This window comes from Xenopus tropicalis, chromosome 8 (assembly GCF_000004195.4).
Source record: "Xenopus tropicalis strain Nigerian chromosome 8, UCB_Xtro_10.0, whole genome shotgun sequence".
Classification (NCBI taxonomy): domain Eukaryota; kingdom Metazoa; phylum Chordata; class Amphibia; order Anura; family Pipidae; genus Xenopus; species Xenopus tropicalis.
Genome location: NC_030684.2, coordinates 22,977,185 through 22,997,922, shown reverse-complemented (window position 1 = coordinate 22,997,922; position 20,738 = coordinate 22,977,185). Strand labels below are relative to the sequence as shown.

General features: G+C 43.2%; 1 long non-coding RNA gene across 3 annotated transcripts; it reads left to right on the top strand.

Moving 5' to 3' along the window:
- Positions 1-364: 364 nt before the first annotated feature.
- LOC116407048 lies at positions 365-20,732 on the top strand. 3 transcript variants are annotated; one of them, XR_004220024.1, is made up of 3 exons: positions 365-404; positions 2,361-2,599; positions 7,095-7,221. It is a non-coding gene; the product is annotated as an uncharacterized LOC116407048 (long non-coding RNA). The 3 variants fall into 3 exon arrangements; XR_004220025.1 differs by lacking the exons at positions 365-404; positions 7,095-7,221 and adding exons at positions 1,084-1,371; positions 20,695-20,732; XR_004220023.1 differs by lacking the exon at positions 365-404 and adding an exon at positions 1,084-1,371.
- The last annotated feature ends 6 nt before the right edge of the window (positions 20,733-20,738 follow it).

Sequence of the window (20,738 nt, the reverse complement as noted above, 5' to 3'; positions counted from 1 at the left end):
ACTGCACCAAAATCTGCACAGACGCGCCATGAAGCAGATAGAAGTGGAGGGGCGGTTTCTCAGCCTGTGCTTATACACCAGCCAGGAAAGCGCCTTGTGTGGCAGGAACTTTAAACACCATTTTGGGGACCTGAGGCTTTTGCCCTGTTTGAGGGAGATAAACAGGAGAGGGACATAAACAGGAGAGGGACGGGGCAAATGCCCAACTGGAGAGCAGTAATGACAGCAGTAAGTGCTGATTCTGTGCCTCTGTCTCCTGATAACATTGGAGCTCTCTCTCTGCCAGGCACCAGCCCCCCCCCCCCCCATACTTTTTACTTTGTATCTTTTCTGAGCCCTACCCTGGTCACATGATGCTGTGTGTGTGAGACATTATCCTACAAAATGGTGCTGCTTCCAGGAGGGTGAGATGCTAATTCTGCTTCTTTCTGTGTGTGAGTGTGTGACTGAGTGTGAGTGTGAGTGAGCATGATTGTGCAGTGAGTGGGGAGGGCATGGCTACCTGCTCTGTGGTTGCTGCACTGAGGGAACCCACCAAATCACAGTTCCCTTTGGGGGAAAGAGTGGGCCGTTGGGCAGCAGGGACCTTCCTGTTCCTTCAGCCTTTGCCCCCCCTGCAATTCTCTGCATCATGGCGGCCCTCCTCTGGTTTCAGCAGCCCTCCTGCCTCTCCAGCCTGTATACAAGTTAGTGACACACACGTACACATATATTTCTGGGGGGTCGAGGGGGTCACACACTTACAGCACTTGTACATACTCACACACACTGTGCAATTTGCCACATGCACACACTTTTACTATTGTTTAGCTTTTATTTATTTTACTTTTGTGTTGTTATTTTGCCTTCAAAAACTGCCCTAATACTAATGCAGTATCTTTTGTATTTCATGTTAATTGGATTTTTAGCGTTATTCAGTTTTTAACCATTTTATTGCATTTTTAGCTCTGCATATTTGTTGCCTGTAAAACCGAATTGGGGAAACAAGTGAAACTTGGGTTCTCGCTGCTGCTCTCCTTGGGTTCGTTTTATTGCATTCTACCATGTTGTTTACCCATTTGTATTTCCCTGAATATGTACAGGTACTTTCCCAACATATGTGGCTTTCTGGGGTAAACAGATTTGTGTCTCTTTATCCACATAAATGAGTGCATTTTGCTGTACTGTTGTGTTAACTAAACCCACACCAATATATAGATAATACCTCAATAAAAAAGTGTAAATGATGTGTCAGTGATAAACTTATACAATGTCTGCAGCAATGGACAGTCTGTGGGCTACGTTGGACATGCGTTCACAGAGAATTTGAAAATCCTGACGCTGAAGCGATGAGTCCACTTTAACAGTTTCAAGTTGGGCGGTCATTGATGGGTAAATCCATTTAATCACTAAGAGAATCTCCGAGTTCAGGATCAGGTATTGTTTTAGTCGCGATGCTTTGCAGGGAGGGTGGATAGTCTTCTTGGTCTGCGGCCTGGTCAGCGCTTTGGGAAATGTTTGAGTTCCTGTTAGTAGCGTTTTCATTTATATTTACTATGTTTTATTTTCCATCTTGGCCACACCCCCGCTGGCATTCATATTTAGGATGTTTTATTTGCCATCTTGGCCACACCCCACTGGCATTTATATTTACTATGTTTTATTTGTCATCTCGGCCGGAACTAGGGGTAGGCAGAAGTGGTACCTGCCTAGGGCGCAACTATGTGTGTGTGGGGGGGGTGCTAAGCAGGTACCTCTGCCTACCCCCCTCTTGCTGCTGCGCTTCCCACCCCGTGATATCAATACGTGTGCACTCACTCTCAAAAATGTGTTAATAGCCCAGTACTTAGGCCCATTCCTAAGAGTAATTATGTCATCTAATTACATAAAGTCCCCCACCCCACCTCAGTGCTGCTGAAGACAGGAATGAAGAATGTATTCATGGGGAGTAAGCTGGTCTCTGTGCTTCCCCAACTTTTTTGCACTGCATTCAGTTAACGTTATCTTCTAGTATGTTATAGAATGGCCTATTCTAAGCAACTTTCCAATTGGTCTTAATTATTCATTTTTTTTAATATTCTATTTGTCTTTTTCTTCTTCTCTTTGCAGCTTTCAAATGGGGGTCACGTACCCCAGCGTCCAACAACTGGTTGCTCTGTGAAGCTGAAGTTTTATTGTTATTGTTACTTTTCCTAACTTCTTTTTCTATTCGGGTCCTCTCCTATTCATATTCCAGCCTTTCATTCAAACTGCTCACTGGTTGCTAAGGTCATTTAGTTCTAGTAACTTGCACAAGTCTTCAAACCCCTGCCCTATTCTCTTCATTACTGACCCACAAGTCCTACATTGAAGTTGTTTTCTGAAATTTTATTTCTTTAAAGCACTGACTTCTTATCATGGAAACAAAAAAAAACGAGAGAAACCACCGAGACCAACAATGACTTGGAAGGAGCTACAGAGCCCAGTATTTGGCAACTGAGTAAAAGTGCATCAGGCAGCCGTATCAAGCTCTGTGTATGACACTGAGGGGCCCTCGCGTCATCTGAATAAACAACTGCCTGCAGCAAATGTGCCGAAATCAGAATGGGGCAAAATCTTTCCTGAGCAGTGAGCCTAGCTGGTACGTATTTATATCAACCGCTTCTCTTACTGCGGCGGCTCTATACAGTAGAGTGTTGGCACTGAATGCACAGAGATGGGTGGGTATTGAGACGGCCAATTCATTACAATAGATTTTATTCTCAGTGAAACAATGTAGGCCGAAGGTACACGGAGCGCTAGCTCCTCTGCTCTTAGTCTGCGTTTTTTCTGTAGGGTGAGAATCCCTTCCGTATTTCTGCACCTCAGTAAAACTGCATCTGCCCAAAAACTCCTGCTTTGGTGTTTTCAGGCCGATCCCTGCTCGGGGGAGGAGGATTCTGTACTTCTCAATGCAGTTTTACAGAGGTGCGTAAGGGTGTGGATCCGCTTTCTTAGCCTGCAAAAAAAAACAGAGCAGTGGAACAAACACTCCGTGTTCCCTCATCCTTTAACTGCATTTCTGCCCGCTGATCTCACTGGGCGAGCAAAAAATGTGCTGTTTTTTTATTTCCTTTTTTTATCCTTGTTACCTAATGACATATGGGAGACAGGGTGCTGTAAAATGTAAGTTTGAGTTGTAAGATATAACTACCCATAAGTGCCCATTTTGGACGGATTTCTAAGGTAAATGTATATTTTGTCATTTTGCGCCACATAAAATACAGTAAATGTATTGATTTTGCAGTAGCTGTAGTTCCCTGCGGGACAACTTGTATGCACTATTGTGATGCTATAGGCCAGATACTTTGGCAATCCTATGCATATGGGCGTCAGCGGGCCATTTCTTGCTGGTATTATTTTTTCTATCTCCCCCTATGTTAGTGCCTCTCCTCTTGCCTTTGGCCTCTTAAGCTCTCACCTTTCATTTTTGCAGGCCCATTTTTACCAGCCCCGTGTAGCTTGTGCCCAATTCGCAGCTATTCAGGAGAGCCCAATACACACCACCAAAATCCCCAAACTGAAACCTGGAGGGAGCGAGTGTAAATACGCAGGGACATCAGCACAGCGTTACCCAATGAGATGTATCCTCCTGCCCAACGGCTGCACAACTCTGCTGATATAAAAGCTTTTTGTACCTTCCGATTTAGTTGGTGCTGCAATTCATACAGTTCTGCCTACGCCGCGCAACTCCTGCACAATGTCACAACGCGCTACGCAGACAAAGCTGTACATGGCCATGCCGGGGCAGTGCAATTTGACATTGTGCAGGAGGTGTGTGGTCGAGGCGCTACTGTATGAATAGCAGCACAATCTAAATCTGAAGGTACAAAAAGCTTTGATGGTACCAGAATTACTGGCACAGCCATTGGACAGGGGGATAATATTAAATATGTAATGCTGTGACGTTATGCCCACATGGATTTAAATTCTCTCCCTCATGGTTCCGCTCGCTCCTGTGCCGAGGCCCCCAGACCCTGCTCCCGTGTTGTTTTGCTCTAAAACTTGATGAGAACAGAAGATTTTATGACCCACTAAAAGTTAACTTAAAGATGGAGTAGCTTTTGTTCTGCTTTGAAGGTGAACCTACCCTTTACATTACATTGTGCTGTATTATTACTTAGCCACACCAATTGGTTTAGATGCCGAGGGTCCGGCTGTCCTGTGCCTGCGCCGATCCCTGCAGAGAAATGTTCTGCCCTTTAGTTCTGCCGCCATATTTAACAGAATGTTATTTAATTCCCCATATAGGCACCTGAGGGTCTTCCTGCCAGGCACGTATTCTGACCACTAACCACGCTGGGAAATTATTCATTTTGTTATTTCATTGATTTGCCCAATTGTCTTTCATTTTTGTGATTTTATTACAGTTTTACACTTGCACTGTTGTTCGTTTCATTTCTTTTTGGTATTTGGTATTGGCACGTTCAGGAGACATGGGACTTTCCAAATCAGTTGTATTTTTGTGCATATGGATTTCTCGTCTGCCAACCCAGCTTGTGCACACAGAGCCCCCTGTCAGCGTATTATGTGCCGTAACCCCCCTAACTATACACAGACCCCCAGAAAACCATATATTTTTGGAAAGTACACATTCTGATGAACTGAAAATAGGTAAAGTTATTTTTCTACACCAAAGTTACACACGGCAAAGCTATGCTAAAAACAGACCAGGAACACTAATACAGGGATAAAAAATGCAACAGAACAACAATAATTGTGCAAATCAGGGAAACAACAAAATAAGTCACATGGCAGCGTAATTAGTGGTCAGAATATCTGAATATCTAAATTGTGTGCTGTATGTGTGTGTAAATGTATGTAAGTGTGTATAAATGTGTGTAAAAAAATCACCCTTTCCTGTCCTGAAGCGTGCCTGGTTCTCGGTGCTACAGTCCTGGTCCTCCATGTGCAGGAAGTCAGTGGGCCAGTGCTGGGGGGAAGAAGGAAGTGGAACCAAGCAGCAGACGCGATGAAATAGTGCGACGATCATGTCGCAGGGCCGACATGACAGCCCCCCTGGCTCGTTGCCCAGGGGGCTGTCATCGCTAGAAACCCTTTGCAGCACCTCTCCAGAGAGAATCTTTATCTGCCAAACAACATACGGCGCGTGTCGTTAGAAGTAAAAGGATTAAATGTTTTTTGAGTGAGAAAAAATAAGTTGCACAACAAATGAAAAGAGTTGTGTGCAATAAAAAACGTTAGGGCTGATTCACTAAAGTATAAAGTATTTATAGCATGTGGTAAAAATTTTATTGCGCTAATTTACGCGCAATATTGCATGCGTTATTTAACTCCCGAAGACTATTTTCGTTCGGTATTTGACGGTACATGCGCTAATTAACGCCCGCATATAGTCGCCGCATATAAATTGTCACCACATATACATGGTAGCATATAAATGGTAGCATATAAATGGTAGCATATAAATAGTGCATATAAATGGTAGCATTTAAATAGTGCATATAAATAGTAGCATATAAATGGTAGCATATAAATGGTAGCATATAAATAGTGCATATAAATAGTAGCATATAAATAGTGCATATAAATGCTAGCATATAAATAGTGCATATAAATAGTAGCATATAAATGGTAGCCTAAAAATGGCAGCATATAAATGGTAGCATATAAATAGTGCATATAAATAGTAGCATATAAATGTTAGCATATAAATAGTGCATATAAATGGTAGCATATAATTAGTAGCTGCTTATAAATAGTAGCCGCTAGTGATGAGCGAATCTTAGCGAAAAACTCCCAAAACGGCAAAAATGTTGTGCAGCCAAAAAATTTGTTGCCCGCGACTATTATTTTTTGACGCCTGCGATAATTTTTGGACGTGCAGCGAATTTTTCTGCGGCAAATTTTTTAATACTTTTGCCATTGGCGGATTGTTTTGCGAAACGCATGAAAAAAGTCGCCGCACATCCAAAAATTTGCCGCGAATCCATGCCTGGCGAAACATTTCATCATTTGTAGCCGCATATAAATAGTCGTGCTAATAAACGCACACCATGTTAGCCATACATGCCAATACTTTCGTAAAATTACTGTATTAAAAATGCCCATTTCCCTGCAAACTGGCGGCTGCGTCACTCTAGGGGAAACACAGACTTGAATAAATAGCACTGCAAAGTCCATATTTTATTGCCAAAAGCTCATTTACTGCACTTTTCTATAATTATAGCCTGCCTCAAGTAGGTGTTATTTTTCGCATAGCCTAATGCGCTATTTAGCACGTCTAAGTGTTTGTGAATTATGCGTTAGTATTCTTTTCAGCGCGCTAATTAATACTGTAGTGAATCGCGCGCTAATTTTCGCGTCTGTTTTAACACAAAAAAAACGTACGATAAAACTTATCGCACTTTTGTGAATCAACCCTGTTGTGTTGTAGGAAAAAAGTTGCCTGCGTAAAAATACATCACGTCTGCATGTCAACAATTACCGGTTTGCTAATTTTTGGTGATACAGGACATATTCACTCATCACTAGTTGGCACCTCATTTATACTACTAAAAGGATTCCGACTTGATAGGTATGGGGTACTTTATTTCTGAATTACACTTTTTACATTGCAAATAATTCACTCTACCATTTCCATTTTTATTCTTGGACCAACTAATATATATTTTTTTTTAGTTGTTATATCGTGTTTAGGCACCAATAGCCAATAGGGCCCAAGTCTCATAAGAGCTATAGGGGTTTCTCCTGCTTGTGTGCTATTCTCCTGCCTACCACAAGGTGGAGCTACTGAGAACATTTGGCAACAAAAGATTTCTGAGCCCTTTCTGAACTCTATCATGCTGAGATCTTCAGGTACAACATAAGGCAGCCTACAGGAGACCTGCTTTTTGGAAGGGTAAGGGGTCTGGGGTTTCAGAGATCAGTGTATTTAATGGATTTGAAGCTATGGTTCTCACTGCTTCTCACTGTGTGTATAATTAGTGTATTTTGTGTGGTGTCAACAAAGTGTTCATTTCCCATTTTCCAATCTTCAAGGCATTTCTGGAGTTAATGGAATGCTTATTCCCCATTTTCCAAGGATCGTACCGGCATGTGAGAAGTTAATAGACTATTTATTTCCTATTTTCCAGCAACATTTTGGCAGGTGTGGAGTTACTGGAATGTTTATTGCACATTTTCTGAGGATCTTTCCAGCATGTGTGGAGTTAATGGAGCGGTACATCAGGGTAGGGGCCCATTTCTGGCCAGACTATACAGGTGGGGGCACATACCATGAGCAGGAGAGAAGGAGGATCAGAGAGGAGCTGCAGGGGGTGAGTATGGAGAGAAATCCCTCTATATTAACCCTTAGCAGTGTGTTTGCTCCCTGCTGTCTCTCTTCAGCCCCCTCTTCCTCTGTCCCCTACCAACTCCCTGGTAAGGATGATGGCACACTAGGAGATTAGTCGCCCGCAGTAAATCTGCGCTACCGCCGGCAACTGCTCTCCTGAAAATGCTTTCCCATTGGCAATAATGTAAATCACTGGGGGGAAACGTACGCGGTGCTTCCGGTTTCTCAAGTCGCCCAAAGATTCCCCACCGGCGATTTCCATTATTGCCTGTGAGAGGGGAACTAGGGACGTTTCTTCGCCCGCGGTATCTAAGTTTATCGTAAGAAAATGCCCTGTGTGCCGGTGCCCTAACCCATTAATAGTTTATCATTTCCTGCTACACATTTACAAAGCCTCTTTTGCCTCTGCCCCCAGACATGGCACTATTAACCCCTTGATAAGATTAGAGCTCACTAACCCATCTGTGCTTCAGCAGCTCCGTATTCTCATTATCCTTAGTCGCTATTGCTGAACAGTTAGCATAGTTACAGCATAGCAGAGTGAGGGACTGTTCGGCAATAGAGAATAAGAATTATTATAATACGGAACTGCTGAAGGGGCTTTAGCCATGCTGTTGCATTGTGGCCTTTGGAGCAAATCAATATTCTACTTCCTTCCAATCATTACAGTACAGTAGATACTTATATAGTAGGTTGGTTGCCCTCTTATCTGTATCTATGGCTCCCTGTATGTTTTTTAGCCCCATTAGGTACATATTAACCAATTAAGTCCTGCCGCAGAACCCACTCAATTCCTTGCACAGATTTTAACCTATTCATTTTTCAACTAACGCCCTCTGTCAGCAACACCACCAAGTTTTACCTCACCCTACCTTTACCTCACCTACCCATTTTTATTAGCCCCCCAGAAGTGTTAATTTCTCCGTTACACAATTGGTCAGTCACCTTTAGCAGAATGAGGCATAGGAGCACCCCCCCCCCCCCCCACTGAGTATTTTTAAATCTTTTCTTTTAAACTTCCCCTTACAGGGGGGGTACAGAGTATAACTCTGGGATAGTGAGTATAGTAAGGCAAGATGGTCTCAGGGGTACAGAGTGTAACTGTGGGATAGTGAGTATAGTAAGGCAAGATGGTCTTAGCGGTACAGAGTGTAACTGGGATAGTGAGTATAGTAAGGCAAGATGGTATCAGGGGTACAGAGTGTAACTGTGGGATAGTGAGTATAGTAAGGCAAGATGGTCTTAGCGGTACAGAGTGTAACTGTGGGATAGTGAGTATAGTAAGGCAAGATGGTCTCAGGGGTACAGAGTGTAACTGTGGGATAGTGAGTATAGTAAGGCAAGATGGTATCAGGGGTACAGAGTGTAACTGTGGGATAGTGAGTATAGTAAGGCAAGATGGTCTTAGGGGTACAGAGTGTAACTGTGGGATAGTGAGTATAGTAAGGCAAGATGGTATCAGGGGTACAGAGTGTAACTGTGGGATAGTGAGTATAGTAAGGCAAGATGGTATCAGGGGTACAGAGTGTAACTGTGGGATAGTGAGTATAGTAAGGCAAAATGGTATCAGGGGTACAGAGTGTAACTGTGGGATAGTGCAGGGGTTCCCAACCTTTTTAGCCCCGCGGCCCGGTAGGAGGCACAAAATCTTTTACACGGACCGAGGGGGGCGGGGCGTGGCGCATAATACATGCGACGCGCTGGGGGGGGAGGGGGCGTTGCGGCACACTGCCATGCCGTCCGCGGCCCGGCGGTTGGGGACCCCTGGGATAGTGAGTATAGTAAGGCAAGATGGTATCAGCGGTGCAGAGTGTAACTGTGGGATAGTGAGTATAGTAAGGCAAGATGGTATCAGCGGTACAGAGTTTAACTGTGGGATAGTGAGTATAGTAAGGCAAGATGGTGTCAGGGGTACAGAGTGTAACTGTGGGATAGTGAGTATAGTAAGGCAAGATTGTATCAGGGGTACAGAGTGTAACTGTGGGATAGTGAGTATAGTAAGGCAAGATGGTATCAGGGGTACAGAGTGTAACTGTGGGATAGTGAGTATAGGAAAGATGGTATCAGCGGTACAGAGTGTAACTGTGGGATAGTGAGTATAGTTGTAATCCTATGCACATTAGGCATTAAACTGTTCAGGGTCCCGTGGCGCTGCCATTCATTTTTAGGGAGAAATGATGTAAAATGTAAGCTGTAATGTGATTTTTAGGTGCTGCTTCAAAATGCTAATTTACAGAAAGTTTTGCAACTTAGTAGTTTGGAGTAGAAAGACATGGTTACCCCGTTCAGATTCACCCGTGTAGTGTCCAAAAATATATGGCTTTCTTGGGTAAAATTGGTGATATTTTTGTAACTTTACTCCACATAAAATGCAGTAAGTGCATTGATTTTGCTGTAGCTAAAGTGACCTATGGGATAAATTGTATGCACTATTGTGATGGAGTCTCTGTAGGCCGGATCCTTATGTAATGCTGTACATACTGGCACCAAACTGCCCAGTAGCGCCCTGGCATTCATATTTAGGGGATTCACACTGATAAAAGTAATAGTGACACGTTCCTATCAGCTATAAGTATTGGCTCCTGGTTCCAGTGGTACCGTACCCTGTAGGGGCACAGCACTTCCCTTTAGCCCGGCACGTTAGCGGGACTTGCACCTCAGTTTGAGCGCATACCTGCTTTCTCCAGATGGTGGCGCCATTGGGCCGCTGTAGTGTCAGGCGCATCACCATCTCTCCGGCTCATGTGGAATTGTAGGGGGGTAAAAATGCTGAGTTTGGGCTAAAATACAACATGGTTACTTAAAATGGCACTTTCTATGCCGCACTTCCGCTTATAAATGACCCCTGCGGCATTCTTGGTTTCGCTTGTACATTTGTTCCACTGTTATTAAGGGGGAAGTTGACCTTTAAATTAGCATTAAGTGTGATGTACAAAGTTATATTCCAAAACAGTTTGCAGTTAGTCTTTATTTTCTAGCTTTCCTTTTATTTAGCTTTTTGTTCAGCTGAGTGTCTTGGAGTTTCAACAGACAGCTAGTTGCTAGGTCCAATTTTCCCTAGCAACCCAATTTTGGTTTGAAAGAGAGAAAGGAAAATGAATAGGAGAGAAATATTAGTAGTACAGTAAAACCCTGACTTCAGCTCCTGCACAGGGTACAATGGCGCTACCCAAACAAAGCTGTACATGGGGTGGGTACGCAGGTTGGTAACATCTTGCCCTACTGACGCCATCTTGTTCTGCTGAACCTATGTTACCTTCCGCTGCTGCTGTGCAGGAACCTTCTGTGCTTGGGGGAACTCGCATGAATGGTCCTGCAGCTCCAGTGGCTTTGGTGCTACAACTCCCAGTACCCTGCATCCACCTTAAGGCAATGTTTTATATACATAGTACATATTATTAATGGGAAGGAGCACACACAGAGCAGGTGAATGCTGCTTGCTTAGACTTTATTTTAGTGTTGCCAGGATGCTTGAAAAAGGTGCAGGTCTCCCCAAAACACGCCCCAAACTACAATAAAGTATAAGTAGAATGAAGCTGCTAGTTGTGTGCTTCATCTATGCTCGGCCCAGGGCACTGGCACTTGTTTGTCTGCTTGTACTGCCGTATATAAACTGCTCTGCCCGGCTAGTAATGGGAATCCCATAGGTAGCAGCACCGGCGATTTTGTCTGAATATGAGCAGCGTTGGGGTTTAATATCGTTTCCATTGCTGCAAATATCTGGCAGTGGTGCTGATTCCTGGCATGCTATTGGCAAGCAGAGAGCGGACCCCACTCTGTGCTGTTACCCCTCTGTACATTACTGGGGGCTATTCTTCATAACTAAATGATGGGAATAATAGCATGTAACAAACTGGGATACACACGCGTGTCACAGTATTAACCCTTTCTCCTCTGTATCTTTACTTCTAGCAGTAATTGTGTTACTCTTCTATAAAACTGAGTTAGTAAGGTAACAGAATTGTGTGTCAGTTTGGGGCAGAGATTGGACAGGGGGGCAACGCTGGCACATTAAAGTGAAAGAGTTGGGTTTGGGTTGTATCGCTGTTCATTGAAGCTATTGCCAGGGGGGGCTGATTCTCAGCCGGTGTATAATAAACGCAGGCCAAGTATCAGCCAATCCGCATGGGCCTGGGTGCCACACACAGCGGGCAATAAATCCCATCTGGCAGTAGCTTAAAGCTTTATGGGAATGTTAATGTTACGCCATGCTGGTGTTTGTATCCAGCAATGCTAGGAAGGTCTTTATTCTGCTCTTGTATACGGCGCGGTGCCACAGGGGTTCTGCCCGTTGCTGCTTCCCGGTGCCTCATTCAGTTTCACCTGGTTCAGATGGCACCGGCAGGACTAGGGATCCATATATTTTGAAAAGGGAATGGATTTGATACATACAAAAGAGTTACCTGTTTGTTGGAAATCAAAAGGATTTCCCTTCCCCTCAGTATGGGGGTTCCATAACATGGGTGGGTTCTGTGCTTTACTGCTCACCTGGCAATATTCTGTGTATCCAGGGAATATGGCTGCATAGTAACCCTACAGGAGCAGGTTTTGTACCCACAGGCACCTTCACATCTGCCCAATGAATATTGTGTTCTGCATTTTACCCTTTTCCGTGTCTCTACATTGCTGATTTGTTCCATTCTCACAGACTCTCCCCCTCTATGTGTTTCCCCTTCCAAATGAGCCCAATACCCAGAATAAAGACACACACGGCTTGATGGTTCATCTGTGAAAATCACAGTTTTATTAATAATACAAATAATAAATTGTGTTTTTCATTGATTCTGAGGAAGGCAAAAAAAACCTCTGAGAAGCTTTGAGCCAATCTGCTTCATTAGAGGGAAAAATTCCTTCCTGACTCCTTAACGGCAATCGGATTTGCTCCCAGAATCAATGCCTTCACCCTGCTTGCCATAATCAAGGGAAGCAGGGTGAGGGAAACAAGGGAATATGGTAGCATACACACCATTCCATTGGGCCCCAGGCAGCCTGCAGACCCCGGCTCCTGCAGTCTGAGGGATGGAGGGAAAGGGAATGCAGTTTTTACCAAGCACCTTAAGGTGCTCTTGTGTATGAACCATATTTTAGATGAAAGGGGGAGCACCGCTGGTGGAATTACGGTGGATGGGAGTGCAGGCACCGCTGGTGGAATTGCGGTTGATAGGAGAGAAGGTGGATATGAGCGGATCTTACCTTTTGCCTTTTAGTTCTGAGGGCCACCTGCAAAAATCAAACAAAAGAACTGATTTATACCTTAGCAAGCGATATCCCTGGAGAAACCCTATTGCACTTAGGGGCACATTAATATCAAATCGGGCGCTGAAGCAAAATTAAAACACTGAACAAGTGGGTTTTTTCCCCACAACTTTCTATAATTGTGAGGAAAGTTGCAAATCAAGTTTCCAGGCATTTTTGAGCAATTTTCACAATAGTGACTTCTGAGTTTTCTTTAATTTCTATGGCATCTTACATGGGATTCACACATTGCACAAAATCCAAAAATTGCAATTTCAATCCATCAGCCCCTTTCCATTACAAAATAGCCATCATTTAGGGAATATTTCCATTTCAGCAAACAACATAGAAAGAAGAAAGGGAAAGAAGGATGGATTCTATACTGCACCTTAATATCTCTCGCTGTTCCGCGCCAGGATGGCCTTGTTGATAGCCTCTAGGTCTTTGTAGAGGCCTTTTAGGTGGGCTTTGATGTACCTGTAGTCCCCTCGGAAGTCGGCCTTCAGGCGAAATTGCCACCACTTTGTGATCTTCACACAATCTCTGGCCATCCACAGATCATAGAGTGCCATCCTGATGTCTCCTCTTATCTGGTCCCTAATGCACTCCAAATAGGGGCCCGCCCGTGGATCTTCAAAATCCCTGATCTCGAAGATGTCCCGATCAGGGGGGATCCACCATGAGATCTAGAGAAATGCAGGAAACCAGAAGACATTAAGGTCTCCAGCAGGTTTTCTTTAATCCTCAGTAATTAATAATAATGAGAGTGAGAATTGCTTAGCCCACATACCACAGCAATGTGTATTAGCACTAGGGGCGCTTACCTTCCCATAGCGGTACTCGTAGTACTGCAGGCTGCTGGCACTCATGCCCATCTCTGCTGCCTCTGTCATATAAAATAGAGATTTGGTAAGGTTAGAGTTAATCTAAAGATGTCAAATTTAAAGACCCCAAATAAACACAGTAAAGATCAGAGTTAGGGGTAGAACTGCATGGATGAGCCTCTTTTTAACCTCATCTACTATGTAATACATATTGCAGAGGGAAAAATGCTGGTTCCTTACCAGGTGAACCACAATGGGTCCGGCAGGTTCTTCTTGTTCTTGTGCTGTTGAGAAAAGTTGTAGTCTTTAAAAAGACTTTTGTGTGTCTTCTTCTGTATCTTCTTCTATATCGCAAGGATGGTAGGAGTCGCTGCAAATCACTGGAAGTCTCTCAAATCGCTCTATTTCAGGAGAGAGAAGAGACTGTGAGCTCTTTTGATCCTCTCTGCCATTTATAGCAGTATATACTAGGGTTCCCTTTCTGTATCCCTCCCAGTTGTACTGCGCTACTGAATATGGCAATCAGCTTTGACCGGTCCTCTAAGGGGCATCACCACTATTTTAGGACAAGTGATTTAGATTTAACCCCTCCAATAGTTAGAAATAGTAAATCAGGCCCTGTGTCTGTAAAGGGAGAAATACAGTTTGGCTCATGTATCAACCCTGGGCAAGATTGCACCTGGCAGCAACCCATAGCAACCAAGCAGTGATAAGCTTTGCCCTGCCAGCTGTAGGTAGAACTATGAAGGCATAAATCTGATTGGTGCCGGTGTTGGTAATAGCCCCCCCCACCCCATCATAGGATACATTTAATGCAGGGAATGTGAAATATGGGCAGTAAGTGCTTTAGGGGCAACTAGGCCAGAGGGCTGTATTAATGGGTAACTGTAAAGAGTAGTAATTAAACCCCCCACAGTCGGGGTGCTTGAAGGCAAAGTACATGAGACTTTTACTAATAAATTTATTCTGTAAAAGAAAAATGTATTGAAATGTATTGAGTTAAATTCAGTTAAATGTTAAGGTTGGTACATGAAAGCAGGGCAGGTACCCGCGGCAAAGGGCCAAAACTCTAAGGAGCCTGTCAATACTGGGAGGAAAAATGTATGAATTGTATGGCCTCCAAATGTTTATGGGGTCCCCAGTCAAAAAAAAAAGTATATATTTGCTGCAGCCCTGCCAACTGCCAAATCCCGGGTCTGTGTCTCCCAACCAGCGCTAAGATTAATGTCATCTCTAAAATTCTCCAAATTCACTAAAACCTGTGAGAGGAGCAACATCCGCTAGTCTAGGGGGGCATCACCCAACTATTTCCCATCTTTTTTTAGCTAAAATAAGGGTTATTTGGCAAAAAATCTCTGAGAGGGTATTCAGACTTACCTCTCACCACAAAGTCAACCAACGGACAAACCCAACTGTCACATTTCTAGGGGTGAAGTCACATGTCGTGAAACAATGTGAAACAATGTAACAGAAACAACATGATTGTTAGACCTGGGTAAAAACATTTCGCTAGATTATTTTTGCTTCAATCATCAGTACCAGCGACCAGAAAGGGATAAACAAATGCTGCTTCATTTGTCTCTGGCATAAATAGTGTGAGAATGGGAGTATTTTAAAGGTTAAACAATGAAATTCAGTGAATTAAATCTGATTGGCTGTTGGTAGATCCGTACACTTTTGGGCACCCAAGAAAAATTGCCTTTTCATTTGGGTTTCCCCCTTGACTATGTGATTCAAGTTTGGTGGGTTTGGCTCCAGAGCTCTAAGTTTGGCAGCAGTTTAAACGTCTCCATTAAAGTCAATGGGTGAAATTGGATTGGCCGCTGTTGGCCCCTTCCACTTTGAGTTGTCCAACAAATGTCGCTGTTTCATTTTGGGTGACCCCTTGATTATGTTATTCAAGTTTGGGGAGTGTAGCTTCAGAGCTGTAAGTGTGGCAGCAGTTTAAAAATCTTTCCTGTCAAAGTCAATGGAAATATTGGGGTGTTCAGAGCGGCACCACAAAAAGACGGAGGCCGGGATCCCTTAGAAAAGCACAAGCAGCCTGCTCCGCTATAGGGTGAAGAAGTGTAGAGAGTTTGAGTGTTGTACCCCTACAGTTTTTCAAAGCAACATAATAAATCCCAGGCTGATATGGGCACTAGTACTATGGATGGGGCACATATACATTTATCCCAGTAAGGTAAATGGCCAGTGAATTAAAGGGTAATCCCAGAACGTTTCTCTCTGTCTCAGCTTTTTTATATGTTAAATATGCTCGAGAACAGTAAACTTTAGACTTCCAGGGTTGGAGCTATAAATATATATATTCACAATGTGATTCATGAATGTTATGCATAAGTTACGCATAAGTACGTGTCACTACAGCTCAAAAATATATGATTTTGGGTGGGTCAGTGTATTGTTTTGTGTGTTTTTACCCCACAAAAATGCAGAAAAATTTCTTTAAAGTGGAAGCTTTGAGGTGTTTTGTTTTTTTTTAGAATTTTCATACAATTTTATAGAAACTGCTACATCCAGTGGTCCAACTACATTCTAGTGAGAGTCTGCTTACGACTTGATGTAATGAATTATGGGAAATAAAAATATAATCTATTCTCCAATAAGTATTTGTAAGTCTGTGTAAATAGAATGTATAGTCCTTTTCAGTGTGGCAGTTCTCTACATCATGTCAGACGTCTAGAAGGAATACTGGAGTGTCTGGCCGAGCAGTCTAAGTGTGGATCCAGAAGTATGGAGTCCCCTCCAGCCGCTAACGTGGAGGAGGGGTGTCTCTCATGGTTATGGCTATTTTATATGGAGAAGGGCTGCTAGGCTTTGGCAAGCACTCATATTTTAACAGCTCGGTGTCTACCTGTCCCCTGCCAAGCTCATCCCGCTTAGGCTGTAGTTATTGTACTGTTTCCTGAGTGGATTAGGCAGTGTGGGGGTCTGCCTCTGAATGAAATCACTGGACATCATTCCCTTTTTGATTGGCCGCTCTTCTCGCTCCAGCTATAGCACCAAGTAATGTCCCCGTAATTGTAGCCTTACAATCGTCCCAGACTACGTCAGGGCTTGCAGTGTTTTTATTAGTGTCCCAGAAGTCCATTGAGGCTCCTTAGAGCCCGCCTCGGATAGCCACGGTGAACTAAGGCTCCAATTTGGGATCGTCCTGCTGGTATTCTATTTATCTTAAGGAGGAACTGTATGGGCAGACCAGACCATATAGTATTTGGTCCACTAGTCTATGTAAGTGAGATATAGCTAAGGCTAAGTTGATTCTGGTTAGTGTGTTTATACTTAGTGGATTGGCAGGAATAGGCCCATGTGGATAGATTTTTCCACTTTCAGATGTCGGTGAGGCCCAAAGTAACAGTATAGTGTCCATCAGGGTGTGGGATTGCCTATCAGGCTGCTAGTGGGGCTGCTGGGAATCCTGTAGCTTCTTGCCTTACCTGCTGCATTGCCTGGAGCTGAAAGGTTGGTGGTACATATATACTTGTTATGGTCTTTCTGTAATTCAGAACTTTCTGGATAATGGTTTTCCGGATAAGGGGTCTGATACCTGTACAAATCATGCTGCTTTGCTTAGAGTAGGTTTATATACAGAGGTTGTCATTTCAGTAAATGGCCATGTACATGTAGGTACACTCAGCAGAATATATGCAATGTATGCAGTATGTGTAGCAGTTTTGATTACAGTGTATGCAGGTGTATATGCAGGGCTATCAGTGCAGTACACAAGTGTTGTTTTTTACACTGCGCAATGTGAGCAGTAGGGGTTATTAATACTGCAGTGTATATGTGAGTGTGGTCAGTGCAGTCACTCTATGCTGATGTTCAATGAAAACATATTGGAATTTCCAAATTCTCTCTTGATTTAGATGTCTGTAGGAAGAATGGATGTCGGACTTTATGCTTCAACTGTTCATACCTTCAGCTGCCAGTGTACTCATCCAACAGAGATGTGAAGCTGATAGTCCTTCTATTTGTTAGTTAAGGGTTGCTATTATAAACTGGTACATAGTGATGTGTTAAGGAGTAAAGAGGGAAGATTTGCAAGCTCTCCACCCCCTTCTCTCTTCCCAACTCTTTTTTGCAGAATCTTTCTGTTCTTTTTCCTTCATTTTCTAATCTGTTATCCTTCACTCTGTTGTTCTCCTTATCTCTTCTGCTCACAACCTGTTTGTCATCACAACCTTTACTCTCCCCATCTCCTCTACCTTATCTGCCCAAACACCCTTTTGACTCTTAAGGTCCCCATACACGGGCCGACTATAGCTGCCGATATCGGTGCCTTGGACCGATTCGGCAGCTAATCGGCCCGTGTATGGGGAGAGCAGAGCGGCCTGGCCGACCGATATCTGGCCTGAAATTGGCCAGATCTTGATCGGGCAGGTTAGAAAATCCGGTCGGATCGGGGACCGCATCAGCTCGTTGATGCGGTCCCCGATCCGACTGCCCCATTGCCGCCCACATAATCCGATCGTTTGGCCCCAGGGTCAAACGATTGGATTATTTTTTTTTTTTACCTAAATGCTCCCCGATATCGCCCACCCGTAGGTGGATCTGCTCGTGTATGGCCACCTTTACTGTTCCTTCCCTGGTTCCCCCCTTCCTTAAATTGCCATACCCATACCCAGTATCTGCTCTACTATCTCCTACAGATAGCCCTTACCAGTATATGTGTATATATATATATTTTTTTTTCTTTCCTATAGGTCTGCTTAATGGAAATATTCAAACCTGAACTTTGTTTTATTTTTGAGCTTTTACTGTAACGGTTACAAAAAAAGTGTTATAGTTAGCTCGTATACAAGCTGCATCATTATCATCACATTCAATCATTTCTAGAAAAGTGGAAAGAAAAGTGCAATTAGTTTGGACAGTTGAACAGACACAGATAAGAGGAGTTTACATAAAAAAGGGGTAAACATTGGATCCGTTTGTAATTGCCCTGCTTTTCCCCACATCTAGAGCCCATATGTTCTGTCATCAGTTGTCTTTGTTTTAGTTCTACAGTGGTTCTATATTATAGGGCTAACAGTTTTAGTTGCTTTCTTGGTATCTGATACCCACTGAGCTTGTTTAGAGGATGTATAGATTTGTTTTCAATCTTTTTGCTCTGGATAGTTTTTTCCTTGTTTTGTTCATAAATTAATACTACCTTTAAAGTTTAACCATTTTTCTATAAAGTACATCTTGGTTTTCAACTGCAGTAACACGGGCTTGTTTCGTTAGCTCAGTGTTTGATTTACTAGCAAGGTTTGGGTCATTTCTTGGGTTGCTGGTTGCTTTGTGAGTTTCTATTATAGTTTGGTTGCTAATTGGGTTTATTTGCCTGTGATCACTGCCTTGTGAGAGTATTGCTGGGTCACTGTTGGGAACTGTTGGTATTTTATTTAATGTACAGGATGCTCCAGAGTCTGGAACTGTAGCCCACTCCAGCATTGTGCAGGGTGATGTTGGACTTGTGTGTGTGCTAACCCACGGGAACCCGTATATTATTTACATGGTAAGTAATTCTTGTGGGGGAATTCTCTCCCTGAAATGGTTGTACAGGTAGATACATTAGATAGCTTCGATAAGGGTTTGGCTTTTTAAAAAAATACTAAAAACTAAAAAGTTACTAAAAAAAAAAATCGTTTTTAGTACAATGTTAATTCAGGGACTGGTCCATTGCCTTCTTGGAGTCAAGATCCTCTGGATCAACTAGCAGTTACAGTCTTTGATATGGATACAAACGGTTGCACTTGATCGACATGTGTCTTTCTTTAGTTCTTTAGACCTATGTACCAGAGACAGCACACTACTCGCTAAAGCACTTGGTAGGGCCCTTCTATGAGATAAGGTTGCCTACCGCTTTGTGAATGAAGTGTTGGTGCTTCTAGACATTCCCACTTCACAATCACTTTATTTACAGGTGACTGAGATAGCTGTAGCAGAGCAGGAATTGATGAACTGACTAAATGGAGCTTCAGCTCAGATAGGACAGAGCATATTGCGGACTCTCTCACTCCACATAAGTCAGTTTCAACCCTGCCTAATAGACTTGTTATAATTCTCTAAACCTCGTATGTACTGGCAACTGTAATAGCAGCCAAAGGTGGTTCTACCTAGCATTGTTACAGGGTGAATACTTATACAATCACCAAATCTGCTTTTTAACTTTTAGGTATATATTTTTTACGTATCTCTTAGCATATGGTGTAACTCAAATGGTAAAAAATTATTTTAATTCCAGTGTGTAACAGTGCAGGGAATGTACACCAGACTGTTGTACAGCACTGAGGAATAAATGTAGTGCTGTATATACTGCCCAGAGCAATCAGTGACTATAAAAGAGTTAAAATCTCTCTAATTGTTGAGGGAGCTAAATACCAGGGGCGGGGCGATTCTGGACATATCGCCGCCTGAGGCGGCTCCTGGATGCAGTCACTGTCTGCTTGGGATCATGCAAGTCACCTAAGCCCCCTGTCCCACTTATGGTACAGCCCTTAGTGTGTCATTCATAGGGGCACATTTACTAAGACACGAATTCGAATCTGAATTGGAAAAATCCGATTGGAAAACGAACATTTTGCGACTTTTTCGTATTTTTTGCAATTTTTTCGGCGCCTTTACGAGTTTTTTGGAAATTGTCACGACTTTTTCGTTACCAATACGATTTGCGCGAAAAAACGCGAGTTTTTCGTAGCCATTACGATGCGCTCGTATCTTGTCGCGACTTTTTCGTATTGAGCGCTCGCAAGCCGCGGGCGAAACTTTCAGACTTAGCATGATTTTGGAAGCCTCCCATAGGACTTAATGGCACCCTGCAGCTCCAACCTGGCCCAAGTAAAGTCACTATACTGAAGCTTGAATGAATCCGAATCTTTCGTACTCGGCACGAAGGCTACGAAAAAGTCGCGACAAAATACGAGCGCATCGTAACGGCTACAAAAACTCGTGTTTTTTTGCGCAAATCGTATTGGTAACGAAAAAGTTGCGACAATTTTCCGAAAAAATCGCCAAATACCGATCATTCCAAAAAAACGCAATCGGACGCATTCGGCCGGTTCGTGAGTAAGTAAATGGGCCCCATAGTGTCACACATTTGCTCCTTGATGGTATGGTTACGCAGATTGCAAAATTGTAGATCCTTTTAAATGGCAGTGTAGGCTAGGGAAGAAGGTGCTGGCAGGAGAGTGGGCTGCTTGATTTTGGAATAGGGACAATTTTCCTATAGACTGAAATGCAATCAAACTATTGCCTTATTTTTTTGTTCCCTTTTATAAGGATTTGCTGTTACTGTGTGACTATCACATTAATCCCTGGTTTGAGTTTATTTGATTAATCATTGTTTTTCTTTCCCCACAGCTTTTTGATGGATGTATATACAGCCTTCATGCCATGATGGGGAA